Source organism: Tamandua tetradactyla, assembly GCF_023851605.1.
Source record: "Tamandua tetradactyla isolate mTamTet1 chromosome 22 unlocalized genomic scaffold, mTamTet1.pri SUPER_22_unloc_2, whole genome shotgun sequence".
Classification (NCBI taxonomy): domain Eukaryota; kingdom Metazoa; phylum Chordata; class Mammalia; order Pilosa; family Myrmecophagidae; genus Tamandua; species Tamandua tetradactyla.
The window spans coordinates 1074975-1091339 of NW_027518252.1; the positions used below are offsets into that span (position 1 = coordinate 1074975).

Consider the following 16365-nt stretch of genomic DNA (forward strand, 5'->3'; position numbering starts at 1 on the left):
GAAAGGTCTCAATGTCTGAAAAGAATATTCAATTATGTGAGATATAAATGTATCAAGGAACAGGAGCTAAGTCAATTTTTTGTAGTATTCCACCTCCTTAGTTACTTCATAGAGTATCATATTTTCTTATTGAATTCTTAGAAATTCTTGAAAGGCAGTTAGAAGAGAGAATGAGTGGCTTGAAAGCTTCTCAGAAGCTTGTAATTGATAAGGATAAGCTGTGAAATCATTTTTTCTGATTCCAAAAGTTGAGTGGTATCCACAACACTATACACCAAACACCGTGGATAAATGTGACCCAAGGGTGGGATTAGACAAGAGAAGAACTCACTGCAGCTTTTCTTGAAGTATATGATCAAGTATGTCATTGCTCTGATTTCAGGAAGAAGAAGGTTCACTTTACTTTTATCAAAGTTTTATACCATTTTAAAGATTCTCTGAGTGATTTTATTTTAGAAAATATTCTTTATTCAAAAATAAGGATGATTCTTCATATCAAACACTATCAGGTAGGAAACATAATGGATTATTTCACACAGAGTATGAATGGCTTATAGTAAGGGTCAACTTTCTTCATTATTACCTAGGAAATCCCTGAGTTATGCTAATTGTCCATTGTCTTGTCCCAAGTCTTTTGTCAATCTCTAACATCTTCTGAATTAGATGATCAATTTCTTTCTAGCCACTTCTTTGACAAAGAGCAGAGTTTGGCAAAATAATTACAATATAAAACAAGCAAACAGAACCAAAATATATGGCTACATGCTATGGGAGCTTCTCTCATTGGAGAAAAAATGTTAGAAAGAACAGTTGGTGTTCCAGAAGATAAATGCACCTGCTATTAAAATGCTGACTAAGAATAACCCAGGGCATCACTTTTTATCTATCCATGCCTCATATCAAAAAAATTTTTTCCCTGTATTAGAGTTCTTTTGTTTTCTTACTCATCTGTTAATGCACTGGATAAAGTGTCAGTCATGAGGTATTCACAATTACATGGTTATACTGGAAAAGCTATGTAGTTACATAATCATCTTCAAGACACAAGGCTGCTGGATTACAGTGAAACAGTTTCAGGAATTTCCCTGTAGCTACTCAAATAGTACCAAAAACTGAAAAAGGATGTCTAATATACTGCATAAGAATAATTTCCAGAATGACCTCTCGGCTCTACTTGGACTCTCTCAGCCATTAAAACTTTATTGTGTTTCATTTCTCTTTTCCTTTTTGTCAAGGAGTCTTTCTCAACCCCATGATGCCAGGGCCAGACCCATCCTTGGGAGTCATGAATTTAAAATTTTATTTGAAATCAGACTGAATAAAAGTTTGTCTTAAACCATTTCCCCTTGTTGAGATGATGCCATTAAAGAAATTAGCCCAGAAATGATGCCTGTTTCTGTGAAAACTGCAATTTGGTGAAAAAATAAATCCAAGTCTTAACTGAAATGTTTTGTTTCACCTAGAATGATTTCTCAAAAAAAAGTAAACCCTTCAGTACCTACAGCTCTTTACTTCCCATTGCTATTTTGACTACCCATTTAAATTTGTTAATCATTACTATTACTTCTTTAGTATCCCTTTTCTCTGATTTTTCTTTTGTAACATTTAACTGTATTATATAGTTCAACTTTTGTTTATTGTCTTCTTGGAATGCAAGACCCATGAGAGCAAAGAATTTGCGGTTTTTTTCACCCATTTCAAATATTAGAAAAAGGCCTTGCACGTAACAGGAACTCAGTAAGTATGAATGAACTACAGCAGGTCCTTAATATGGCTTGTGAGATTTAGTCTCTCCACATTTAGTTTTTCCCTCTTCCCCAGCAAATGCAAATGTACCTCATATCAAAATTTAATAAATGCAAAGTTAAATTCACCCAAAATTATCTGTTCCCCAGATAGAGCGATAGTATAGCCCAGTAGCACATTCATACCTATCTCTCATTCACAGTTGAACTCTTATTTGTTTGAAAAATAAGAAACTGTGTTTAATTGGCATGATCTGAAATTACAAATTCATTATATTTTGGCCATATAGATTTACACATAATACCAATAGTCTCACAAAAGAACAAAATAGATACTAGATTTACCACAATTTAACATGTTTTAAAAATTATAACTAAACTAAAAAATTGCATATTAACCAAGGTCTGTATAATGAGTAACTTGGGAAATTAAATTTAGAGACTTAAAGACTGAAAAAATACCTTTAATAAAAAAATAGATAAACTTAATTAATTATTAAACTTTGGTCACAACTAACAGATTGGGGGAAATAATTGCTATTAATATCTTATACATCCATAAAATGACTTTACTATATAAAAAGAACATACAGATTTTTTGAGAAATCCCCAGTATAAGTTTGACAAAGTTCATGGGCAGAAAAAAAAAATTCTGAAAAAGTTAATAGAAAGACAAAAAATAGATATGTGTCCAAATTTCTTAATAAAAAAAAGAGTCCAGATTTTAATAGTTTCCCTGTTTTAAAATGTTATAAATGGTACAATATTGAAAGTATATCAAATTTAAAATTTTTGCATAGATGTGGTAATACTTATTAAATGTATGTGGGGTATTCCTGCTGATTTATTTGTCTTTTCTTTTCCAAATATTCTGTAGTGTTTTTATATTGCTCTATAATATTTCTTAATGTGGGGCATGTGTCAATTTTAAGAGGGTGAAAGAGAGATGTTATTAAAATATGAAGAATTACAGAGCCACTCAAATTTCCTTTCTACACTTGTGAGGACTGCTCTGGAAATGATGATGTCTCATTAAGTGAGAGTCAGTGCCTGGAATATCCCTAATTATGTATGGAGACACCTATGCCAAGAAAGAGAAAATTGTCAGTCCATCTCTCCCTACTGGGCTTTAATATTCCTCATACCAGTTGTTGTGCTTGGTCTACATTAACCATCTACCATCTTCTGAATTTATAACAAAATAATGAGCAGAGTTCTTGGAGGACTCTGATCTTATGAAACTAGTAAGGGGCGGGGCTGGTGGGCATATCTTTCTGTATTCATTACATGGGCTTATGCTTAATGATTGCTTTCTATTTCATCTGTGATTTAACAGAGTGGGGAAAAAGACTCAAATCAGGAAATTAGATGGAAAACCCACTGATGTAAACTTATTAATATTTCAAGAATTAGGAAGCTGAAAAATATATAAAAATTAAATTTATGTCTCATTAGAAAAAGTGTGTCCAAGAATTTATTTTGCATAATTATAGAAACATCTGCATGATGTGGTTGTCAGGAAATGCACAGAAAAGTTCTGGTATGAATTTATCTTGTATTTGCCCCTGGGCTTCAGCTTTCTTTGCTTACATCTTTCTGTTCTGACAGTATACTGTCTTTTTCATGTTCTACAGCATAATCTGGCTAAGGAGAAGTCAAAACTTAAATGTAATCAACATCATTCTTAATGTGTACCTATCACTGTTCATACAACGAGGACTGTTTCCTTGCACAATTTTAGTCTTCCTGAATGCAGGGACCATACTTTGTACTTTCCTTTCAGAGCTTAAATCTTTGACATATTCAGTGGGCCTCAGGAAATATTTGTGGAATGAATAAAGTGATGGCTTCCTGGAAAACAGAATTAAACAATTATTCTGCCACTGACTAATTAGAGCAACAAGACTCTAAAATAGATTCTTAAACACTTTAATTATAATTTTCTTTCATCTGCAGAATAGATTAAACAATTGTATAGTATTGCATAAGGTTGTGGGAAAAGGAAAAGTGAAGCTTGTTAGTCACTAAGCACTAGGCAGCCATTGTTAAAGTGTTCTTACTACAATTTGCAGGTGAATGCACATACAGGTAACAATAGTTATTTTTCATAATTGCTATTTCAGCTAAATTTGTTGTTCAACTCTTTCTAATTTTGGATGTTGACAATTGATCACTCCAGGATTGGGTTGGACAGTGATATTTGAAGTCACAGCACTCTGGAAAAGGGAAGCCCCTCGAACAGTGCTGTTCAGTAGAAATCTGATGGAAATTACAGAGGTAATTGTAAATTTTTTCAGTAGCTGTGTTAAAAAATTTAAAGGAGAAAGTGAAATTGATTTTAATATCTATATTGTTAAACCAAATTTACCCAAAATACTATAATTTCATCATGCAATCAATATAAAAGTTTTCATTTAGACACGTTGCCTTCTTTTCTCATACTAAGTCTTTGAAATCCAGAGTACAGCTTTTACTTATAGGACATTTCAGTTGAGTCTCCCCACTTTTCAGGTGATAAATAAGCATGCTGTGGCTTGTGGCTACCATATTGGAATGTGTGGATCTGTAGGATGCCAGTAGCAGATGCTTATCTAAATCATCGCCTGTTCATAAAAGTGATAAAATATTATTTAACTGAAATAGCTAAAAATAAGTACATAATTTGACTTTGAGTTTAAAGACTAAATCCCTCTGTTGGGAGAGAGTATAATCTGGATTTATTTAAGTAGGTTTACATGTTTTCATTTAAAATTTGTTTATTAATCAATGATCTGCTTTCATTTAATCATGTTATTGAGTAATGTCTTATTAATCATTATTTCTTTCCTAAATGAAAGAAAATGAACATAACACTACTTTAAACATTACTTCTCTCTTAGTTGCCTACTTTTCAGTACTAACAGGATTGTTTCTCAGAGGCCAGAGCTCTGACTTATTCTCTAGCATGAGATCAACACATTTAATAACCTAACACCTAATAAACATAAGGTAAGCACTCAGTTTTTCCAAATGTACAAATATCTCAAGATCAGTTGTAAGTTAGGTAAAATCAGTCAATGTTTTTACCCTGCCTTGGGCACAATATACATTTTCTCTAACTGGTCCCATGTGGGAGAACTAAAGGCCCAGAGAGGCAAAATACATAAGTTGGGCCCCTCACTCCCTTACTTTCCCACCACCCTATGACAATTCAATCAGCCTGGTTCTGTTTTTATCATTTTATGTATATTTTCCTTAGTGTAAGACTCTTCTGAATAAAGAGTTTATGATAAAATTACTTTAATGTCAAAGAGCCAAAGGACATACACTTGTTTCAGTATAAACTCTAAGAAGTAATAGTCAACAAGACAAGCATATCATCCTTTAATGAATGATGGTGTGATGTAACAAAATAGAATCCTGCTCTGGCTGTTCTTCCAGGAAACTGAAAATTTTGAGCTTCATGAATGTGGGTGGTGTTTAGAGTTCAAAAGTAAAGATTAATTTCTTAAACCAATATATGAACTAAAATTAACTTCAGGGAGAGTTTAAAAGGGGGATAATCTGAGACATAATTAATTTCTGGGTGATTATTTTTATATGAATACACCCTAATTCTTTCAACAAATCCAGAATTTTCTTTTTTTCCTAAACATAATCTCTTTTAGTCTCCTGGGCTCCTCAAGCAAATACCATAAATTGTGTTAGGTTAAACAATGTGAATTTATTAGCTTATGGTTTGGGGTTAAAAGAAAATCCAAATGAAAATATCCTCAAGGTGAAGTTTTCTCTCCAAAGATTGTGGCAATCTGTGGATACCTGCTGGCAATCTTTGCTCCTCTGCCCCATGGCAGGCATATGGCATCATCTTCTTATCTATCCCTTCTTTTATGGATTCTGTTAATGCCCTGTTATTTATTTGCTGTGACTTTTTCTCTTTCTTTCTGAATATCACACTACTTATAAGGGACTCCAGTAATAGGATTATAACCCATCCTGGATTGAAGTGGGCCACACTTTCTTACTTGAAATACCATTATCAAAAGCCCTACTTAGAAGGGATTCACACCCATAGGAATGAATTAGATATATGAACACATTTTCCTGGGGTATCTATCTCCAAAACACCATAATATTACTTCTCCATTATTGTCAGAAGTATGGAATAGAGTAATAATTCCAGGAATCCTTACTTTGTCCACCTCAACTTTTTGCAGCAGCACCCACATCTCCTAATCCTCCTTGCTCTCATCCTCCTTATCATTCTGATCTCCATAATAGCAACACCATATGATCATTTTCACTCAATTGGACTCACACCCTCACACCCTCATGTACTACCTGTGCAGATAATTCTGTCTCATGGACAAGTTAGTGGGACAGAGACCATTACCTTTGGTGGCTACACTGCCCAGAACTTCCTCTATTTGATTTTGGCAGGAGCTGAGTTCTGAGTTCTTCTTCCTAGGACTCATATTATAGGATCCTATGTGGCCATCTGCAACCATTTTCACTGACCTTATAAGGTGTAAGATCTGCTGTTGGTTGTGGTAGAAGCCTGGCTTGAAGACTTTAGAAATAATTTCTTACTCACAATGGTCATCATAAAGTTCTCTTTCTATCTCCCTGTAAATTATCACCTTCTTCTGTTATATCCCAACACTTCTGAAGCCCTACTGTAAAGACACATTAATTTATGAGATGGCTAACTATATTTGCTGCCTCCTTTTGCTCCTTGCCACTTTATATCTGTGTCTCTTGGACCATCATTTTCATCACTGTTAACAGGATGAATGAAGTGGAGGGGAGGCAAACATTGATGGTTGCCTCCTCAAATAGGGTACTTGTCTGTCTTTTCCATGGGGCTGCCATGTACATGTATTTGCTGCATCTTTCTTATCACACTGCTGAGTAGGACAAAGTAGTGTCTGCTTACCCCACTGTCCTCAATCCCATGCTTCACCCACACATCTACAGCCTTAGGAAAAAGAATGCTACAGGAACCTTAGAGAAGACTCCATGGAGGCCTTTCTCTATTGAAAGCATAAACATTTTTTAAGAAATCTGTCTCTGCTAAAACAGGCTTGAAAATAAATAAATCAGGCTTTATCATCACATTTCGATTTAAATATTTTTTTCTAGGGAATATACAACTCACCCACACACTAGCAAATGTGAGACATTAAAGAAAACTTTGAATAGAGTGGGAATTAATTTGGGGTTTCAGTAGTCAACACATCTTCTTTTGGCAAATGAAGCACTCCACTGGAAACCATGCAGTGACCTCTGGCACACTGTGCTTTCAGCTATGCTTGGCTAAGTAATGGGAATGTTGTTTTCAGGTATTCCTATAACTTCTGACCTTAGACACAGCAATCTGGCCAATTCATTGAAATCTACTTGTCAAATACTATATTCATTTTATTTCAAAAGATTTTCCTATATCTAATTGAATTTTCTATGAATGACTTTTTGGTTTTACATAGATAAACACATTTAATTCAAACAATTAAATGGCATCACTATTTGTTGAAGAGTAATTGTCCTATTCAATTAATTTTCTCAAATGAATTCTTTCAACATGGCTTGTAGACAAAATACAACTGGTTAAATTTTAGAAGGTAGCATATAGAGTCTTTCTTTATTTTGTAATATTTTATGAAAATCACCCTTGAAAAATGAGTTCAATGTTAAAATTCTGGTCATGAGGAATTGGTAGAAATAGATGATTCCTACATTTCCTATGCCTCATTGACCTTGATCTCCTAATAATAATTCCTAGGACCAACAGGACAGCTTCAAGTCACATATTTTTTCACTATACTTAATTTGTCCAATGGTTTACTGTGTTTCATTTTGGAGTATCTTAAGACAAAGTAGTGGAAATTGTGCTAATTTGAAACCCATTTTTATCTCAGAAAGGCCATGTTATTTCAAAACAGATCCAATATTATAGAGCCAGACCTATTGTTTAGGATGGAAACTTTGATCAGATTGTATCTAAAAAGACACTCAATTGGGGGCATTGCATTTTGATTATATTACTTTCATGGAGATGTTACACATCCAATTGTGGGTGTGACCTTTGATTAGATGGAGATATGACTCTGCCCTTTCAAAGTGGGTCATGATTAGTTTACTGGAGTCCTTTAAAAGGGGTGACAATTTGGAGAAAACACAGTTGCTTCAGAAGTGACATACATTTAGATATTTGGAAATGTTTGAGGAGTCAACAGAGAGAGCAGATGCCTTGAAATTGTTATTTGGAAAAGTACAGCTCAGCAGATATCACGATTTGCCTTCCAATGAGATGCTAAACAAGCTAGAAGCCACAAAGATCCACAGGGGCAGAGAGAGCTACATGAAACTGGAAGCTGGGAGAGAATGCAAATGTCAGTCACATGCCTTCCCATGTGACAGACATCAACCTTTTTTCAGAGTCAAGATATCTTTCTTTGGATAAATGTTTGGAATTTTTATGACCTTAGAACTATAAGCTTGTAACTTAATAAATCCTCATTATAAAAGCCATTCCATTTTTGGTATATCACATTCTGGCATCATTAGCAAACTAAAACAGGAATATTTTGAGGATAAAGGATGCTTTTTAAATTTTACTTATTAATTTACATTCCTCACTTTTTAAATTTTCTATTACATTTTATTTTAGCTTATTGTATTTAATTATGTTAATAGTTTGTTGTATATTAGCCAATATTTTCCAATTAATTAGACAAAATTACCTTCATCTCTTCTATTTTCCTTCCTTTCCCCTCTTGACTAAGACTCTCTTTTAAATCTTCATTCTTGCATTGCCCTAATTTCATGTCATGGGACATTATTATCCTATTTTTTATTTATCCATGAGGGAAATATTTCACATTATAAAGAACAAAATGTGCTTATATATAAGCTCATTTCTCTAAATCTGGAGATATTTGGTGGTTTAAACCAATGTGTAGACAAGTCACCAGGCAATTAACATAAATTTCAGCAAATCCAATGTTTCTATACAGTAGAAAAGGGATAATTTATCCATTCTTGAGCTTTGATAGGCACATTATTTTTCCATCTTGTATTTTGCAAGAGGACTTAAAGTAGAAAAAGGCACTACATTTTATTCTTAAATACAGACATCCTGTCCTTTTATCCCTCAGTGACACTGAATTTGGAGCAGAAGTTGGAGAGTTAATGTTCAGGCTCCACTCTGTTTTGACCTCCCAGGATTCCTCAGCCAAATCAGTCACCTTCTATGAGATTTATTGCTTTCATCTGTGACATGAAGAGAATAACTAAGACCAAGATTAGAAGTATTGGCTATCTTCTGATTTAGAGTGAGTATACTTTTTAAATGAATTCTGTATAAGAAAGCAATTGTGATATTAAGAAAAAAGGATTCTCATTATAGAGAAGTTTATTCACCAAAATAACCATTGTTTTCACTATAAATTAAATTTATTGTCATGTTGCACAAAGTGATTTATTTTTAGATCTTGCTACTCACTGTATAGAATTGGGGTATTTTAATTTAATTCCCACCTTAGAGTTAATATTTTGAAAGAAAATGACAAAACCAGTATAAAAGCAATTTTAGCTTTGGAAAATCCTATATGCCATGAAGTATTATTATAGCTAACTCATCACCACAGATAAGGGGCAGTGAAGTCTGCCTACTTCACCGACCTGTATTCTAGTGGTAGTATTGTGTTCTCAAATTGTTTTCAGGAAAGAATACTTTTCCTGTGGAGACAAGATTACAGATTATATCAATGCCTTTCAATGCTAGCCTAAGACTCCATGAGAAAACATATAGAATATTTTTCAAGGACCAAAGTTGGTCTGGCCATCATATATATTTGTGATCAAAGAAATAGTCATTTTATCCCTAATATTTTAAGAGGGGCTGCAAAATCATAAGGCCAATTGCCACTGATTTTACCTATTGAATAAAAGATCCCCAAACACCCTAACATGAAGAATGTATCCTCTTAGACAGAAACTCCTCAACCAACTCTGAATAATTTGACTCCTCTACCTCCAACAAATCCAGTGAATCAATAAACATCACATGCCTCCAGGCATATCATAGCCCTTATATTTGTTTGTTTGGCAGTTAAGTTTCTGACACATAGTTTCCACTCAATAATTGAATGAATAAAATAGAGATAAATTTTGGAACATCATTTTCTTTAAAAGCCCATTCTTTATTTTCCAGAGTAGTGTCAGCAGATATATTATATATGTGCCATTAGTGGGCTCTGCAAATCCCCAATTTATACAGTTTTTATTGCCTCTTCTCTTTCTTCCCCTTCTTTATCTTTCTGTGATTTCTCTTCCTCTTTCTTTCCTTTCTAAATATCCCTACCTTCAACTTCTGAATCTTTTGTTCTCCTTTACATTCATCACCTCTGTTCTTAGATTTTGTGTACTCATTTACTTTTCTGTTATATTGATTGTGTTTCAGGAGCCACTGATGGCTTTGCAGTGGTGCTGTTTTTCCCAGATCAACATGGCATGGACACTTATTCTAAATTATCAGAATATCCAGAGATGGGGAATTTTGCTATCTTTTAAATGAACTTCTTAAGTATATTGACAATGTTATGACAACAAAATAAAATGGAACTAAAGCAGAGACTTCTCTTGGTCAGAACTAGACATCTGTTCAAGTTCTGGCCCATGAGGTTTTGCATACTACACAGAAATCTCTGCTTCTTCATTACTGTGCTCAACCAACTACTTTGTTTCTAACATATTGGTATAAAAATTTTTCTTCTGGAAAAGCATGGAATTCCCCAACATTGGACTCAAGAATCTCCATACAAGTGAAAAAAGTGGGAGGAATTTTGCTTTCAATTTTAGTCTTGTTATTTTGTTCTTTAAATCAACATCACTCACTTAGAATATAGATCCATAGTTCAGAGATTCCCAGTCTTTGTGGTAATCCAGAGTGTGTCAATCATCTCAAGAAAAATGCTATAAACACGATTCTCTTCACTAGGTTTTAATAATGAATAAATATAATAAAATCACATTGGTAGTAGTGATAAGGTCCCTGCATATTAAGTAATCATAATAAAACCATAAGAATTAAATTATAAAGGAAGCATCATTTAAAGTCAGCATCATACAATATAGCATCATACAATATAGAAGAAATTTCAGATGATTATGTGAAACCTTTAACACATGGAAAGCCAGTCACTAAAAATGGAATCTCTATCAAAGCACACACAAGAAGTGACCCCACTGTTGCTATAGTCCAGCTACATTATCCTGAGTTCAGTGAATCTCTTATCATTTTCCTAACATGGATCTGCCTTGTTGATAACCCGCAAATGTAGATGATCTCAGAGGCATCTTCTAGATCCAACATCCTTTCAGCTGTGATACTGTTTTCTCCCAGATTTCTGACTGCTCTTATACATTATTATACTATGTCTGATTCTCCAGCTGGATATCCATTGATATGCATCTCTTTCCTCAGGAACATGAGCAAAGAGCTCAAATTTTTGGAAATTTTGAAAGTACTTTCTTAAAAAAATAGCATGACTTAATATGATAAATAGCATTTTTTTTCAAATGAAGATTTATTTACTTTGAATGTCAGAAAGCTCATTGTATTACAGTGGGAAGACAGAATTACCCAGAGCTAAAATAAATGATTTTGAATCGATACAAAGACTGGTATTCTAGCTTTCCAATCTAAGGATCATATCTGTTTCTACCTCCACCTGAGAAATATAATTGGAAAAAGTTTGAAGGAGTTGGAGGATAAGGACAGTGGAGGAGTGCAAGTAAAGAAAGATGAACAAGAACAGTGGAAAGACAGATGGAGGAGTTACACTATATCTTTATATTATAAGTGATTTAGACCCCATCTCTTGTAAGATGGCTAAGTTCAACACTGCAAGAAAAATAGTGATGCATAAGTGTCATGAACATAGAATGATTCATACAATCTGTATATTTGAACTATTTTCCTTAACAGATTTATTGATAATAATGATAGAAGTCAGGTCTAATTGTTATAGGAGCTCATACCAACCATTCTCATGACATGAAAATCAGAGACAGTAATAGTCATATAGCACACTGGGGTAAACTGAAGTGGCTGCTGACAATTAAGATGAAATCCAAGGGGTCTTGTGCTGGCTCAGTCTCTAATAGTTCAATTCTTGACTGAAAGGATCAATATCTGTTTATAACCCCTGTGAGGTTCCATGATGAGCCCCTTCTAGATTAAAAAATGTTTAGATCAATTAAATATCTGCTTGATTTTTTTAATTTATTGATGTCTCATATAAACATCTTTTAGTAAGTATTAGCTACTAAGTAGCATTTCAAATAGTGAATATGTGCTCCTGTCTTCTCTAATATAAGGGGCATAAGGTGTGGGTTTAATGGCTTTCTGATTATTAGAAACCATTTAAGTAATATGCCCATTTCTATGACTAGTGTATGATGAACACTATATAATGATTCTTACTGTTATCATTGCTGTTAATTAAATTTCTCTCCTCCCCATACATGACCACCTCCTCTTTGTTTACCTCTTAGGTAAATAAAATGAATTTAGTGTTAGAAAATTCATTTCCCTCATATTTAAATCTCTTAATATACCTATGCAAAAGAATTTTCAGAAAATGTGTGGATTCTTTCTGTTTTGCTTCATCAGCTGTTTCTTGTTTTTGCCTTCCCTTCTCTCCTCCCTTTTTCTTTCTTTTCCTTCCTTTCTACTTCCTTTTCCTTTTCTCTTTTTTCACATCACTTGTTTTTCATACTGATTTTGAGTTCCTTCTCTACTACCCACATGAGGAATAACTCCAAAAGTACTTAATCTCTTTGAGTGGCATATACATATCTTTAAATATATTTTCCTCAAACAATATGTGCCAAAGTCATTTATCAGATTTGTACAAACTCTTAGTTCATTGACACACTGCCCGTTAGAAATTTTCAATATTTTTTAGTCCTTGTCTCTTACCCCCAGATCACATTTTTTGTTACTCTGAAGAGACCTCAGAATGACAGGAATAGTTAAATGATTAAATATCAAGAAATTATTACAACTTTTCACATGGGAAAAGAAAGCAGCCTCTGATCAGAGGGAAGAGGCTTTGGTTGATCTTCTAATGCATAAGGCAAACCTAGAAAACTTGAATTAACTGTTAACAGTGGGCTTCTGCCTGGAAGATGTTGAAATTAAAATTTTTGACCAAGCCACACCTTCATATCCAAGTATTTAAGAAGTCTATAATTCCACTGACTAAGGCTTGGACTCAGTTGCTCTGAGGTAGTATCTTGGTTTCTATGCAAACCAGATCGACTATCTCCCAAAAGAAAGATGTTTCTTTAAGCATCACTCTATTTAAAGTTCACCATTCTATGACCTTATCTGCTAATGACTGAGGTAATGATTTCTTCAAGTTTAGAAAGGATAGCTAAATATATTCATTTTCTGGCAATTCAACCATTTGAAAAGGGATAATTTCACTTGAAACATGTAAATCTAAGTGGAATGTGGTAAGAATTTAGAATGAATTCTAAATGAATAATCAATTTATTGAACAAGTAAAAACAATGTTTAAGTGCTATTATTTGGAGAAGTACACAGTATTCATTATGAGGAAATTTCACACATATATGAGTAGATGGTAAGTGTATAAATTATTGAGAGAGAAATACTGGTTGTCCTCTGAATATCTGTAAGGCAAGGATTGACTTTTCTGTATGGAACCAACTGTAGGTAGATGTTTTCTGCATGCTTTAAAGCATTTCATAATATGTTGAATATTTCTTTTATATTTCTGATATTTTAAGTACCTTTTTCTTTTCTTACCCCATAAGCCATTAACCTGTGCTATCAGAGCCCCCAAAACCAAATTTCTCTTTTACATACAGACAGAATATATACCTTAAAGATATCCCCTGGATGTATTCCTATCATGAGTGTATGAAAACCTGCTGGATTGAGTGATTGAAGCAAAATTGGTTTATCTGTATGTCAGATATGTAGACTGCATGGTGCAATGTGAATATATGATGTGAATATAGAGCTGCAAGTCATGTCTTCCCACCTCTGCTGCTCCAGGTCTTGCTTGACTATCCTTCCTTCCTGTCTCCATTTCCTCTTCTATTATGCATTAGTGATATGTACTAAATGGTTTCAGTGCCCCATACTGATACCTGTCACCACACATACTCTATGACAGGACTGCTAAGCAGATGGGAGCTTGGAATTCAGAACTTTTACTTCTTACTATAAGAGCCACCTGTGCTTTGGATTCCATAACCAGAATTTAAATCCAATATCATAAAATCCTGAACTATGGTTATTAGTATATGTTATCTACTTTCCATTATAGCACGCATAATTGTTTTAAAGTGATAGAAGGCTCTTCTATCTTTGTTGTTTTATATTTATTTTTTCATTTTGAAAATCTCTAAATTGACAGCAATTGGTGGGAGGAAGTAGTGGATGCACTAATGAAATAGGGCAAAAATTGGATGAATATGGAAGGTGAGGGGAATAATCAGGGAAATATATTATAATGAATATTTGAAATAAGGTGAAGGAAAGGAGATAAATAGAATACCAAGTAGCCATAGGAAGAAAGGAATGCCCAAAAGTCTTCCTGATTTAGAAGAGTAGACAAAAGATTGCAAGTTTAGTGAGTATAAGCAAAGAATGGAACAAAAATGAGTTCAGTCCTTACAGTTCAGTGTAACATCAAGAAAATAAATATTAATAATAATTAATAGTAATAATTTTGCCTTCAAGACTATCCTGAATAAAACTGTCAACTATAGCTTTAGCTATATTTTTTTCAATAATGATTTCATCATGTAGTATTCATAACCAAACATTTAACAATTACACCCTATTTCCAGATATTTTTAGTAAAAAATATCACAGTCCTGACTTTTCAGACCCAGTATAATCCAGTCCCACCCTATCAGTGCATAGCAGCTCTCTGAAGTGCCCTTCAGCTGTAGTTGAACTAGAACCCCCAACCTCACCTCCCTTACCTCATGTACTCCTCTAATCTCCACTTAAGAGTCCTTCCTGATATTGCTTAAATCATTCATGATTCTGTATTTCCTTTTAATTTTTAAAAATCAGATTTTGAAATCAGACCAATTTTCTTCTATGCTGTCATGCTGTTTGTTTTAATCAAACTGCCCCCTCTTCTCATTTTTCTTATTCTACCATTGCTTTTTCCAAAGTGATTATTACTAATGTGTTCTTTAAGTGTTCCACACTTTCAGTTTATTCCAGTCTCTAGACACAGAGCTCTTTGAAGTAAGGAATATAATATAAATTACTTGGCCTGATGCACAAAGTCTTCTTTGAAGTGACTGCTTGCTTCAACTCAATATATGTAAAAATATGTTTAAAATCATCCTGGCACATGGTGAGCTTTATTTGTTTTGTATGATTTGGGGGACATTGCAACCTCTTATTTCTCCTCCTACCTCTCCTGGGCCTTCCACATTTAGTTATCTTCTCATCATAAATTTCCCAAAGTAGATAGGTCCCAAGATGTTATCCTTGGCCCCTTTTTCTTCATGCAGCCACAAATAATCTCTCAATCTTTCAATTATGTGGTATTTTTTATTAATAGTACAACCCTATCTTTATACCTTGAAAAAACAGATAACCAGAGCAGCCACTCATCCTATAGAAGCTAATCAGCTTTTGTAGGGCCATTGACAGGGATTACTATAGCATCTTTGTGCATGTCATACCCTGGTCTCTTTAGATGACTCCACAAAGAGCAGCTATATAAGCTGCTACCAAATATGCTATTTCTACTAAAAGACCACAAGTCTCCTCAGTGTACTGTATTTTTCTTCCCTAGAAATCCCCATTTTAGATTTATAATCTACTCTGTGATAATTATGTTAACATATATTTCATTTCTCAGTTCCCATTGTATACTCCTCAGTAATCAAAGTGTTAATGTTAAAATGTGGCACTGTGCCCTGAACATGGATTTTATTTGCACTTGAAGGATTTTATTTCTAAGAATTGAATGGAAAACTCTCTTTTGATGGCATTATAAGCTTTTGAAGAAAATGTCATTAGGTCAAAGTCATTTCTTTTAGCAATGTTATTGATACAGAAATTTAAACTGACAGCTTCCTTCTCATAGTTTAGTTATGATGGATTCCTGGGACAAGAGTGTCACAATGGATTGGTCTGAGAGATCTTGATTTTGGGTAGACCATTTTTTTCTGGTAGAATATCACTTGGTCTCAAGAGGGGTCTCTGCTTACATGTTGCCATAAGGGTCTCTCAATTGTACCTGGATTTCTGTGGCTTTTCCCAGAAAGTCACAGAAGTCCTGGCATATCCTGCAAGCATAGTTTCTACCAGGTGGCATCCCTTTACACAGATCTTCCTAGTTTTCCTTACTTATTTCTCCATGTGACTGACCATGGGCAAGAGCAATACAACTCCTCAAGTTCACCCATTCCTTCCAATTACACAGACAGATATGAAGATATCAGAACTCTTAAACCCATATTCACAGAGCCCTATTCATTTTAGCTGGATTCTTTCCCCACCTCCATAAACTGTTAGATGATTAAGTAGCAAACTTCTGTGGTGTTATAATCAGTCCTGGGAGTCAGC

At 34.0% G+C, this 16365-nt stretch overlaps 1 pseudogene; it reads right to left on the minus strand.

The window, feature by feature from the left end:
- The window catches only part of LOC143672923 (RB1-inducible coiled-coil protein 1 pseudogene), a 41425-nt pseudogene extending 35193 nt beyond the window's left edge, over positions 1-6232 (minus strand).
- Positions 6233-16365: the final 10133 nt, after the last annotated feature.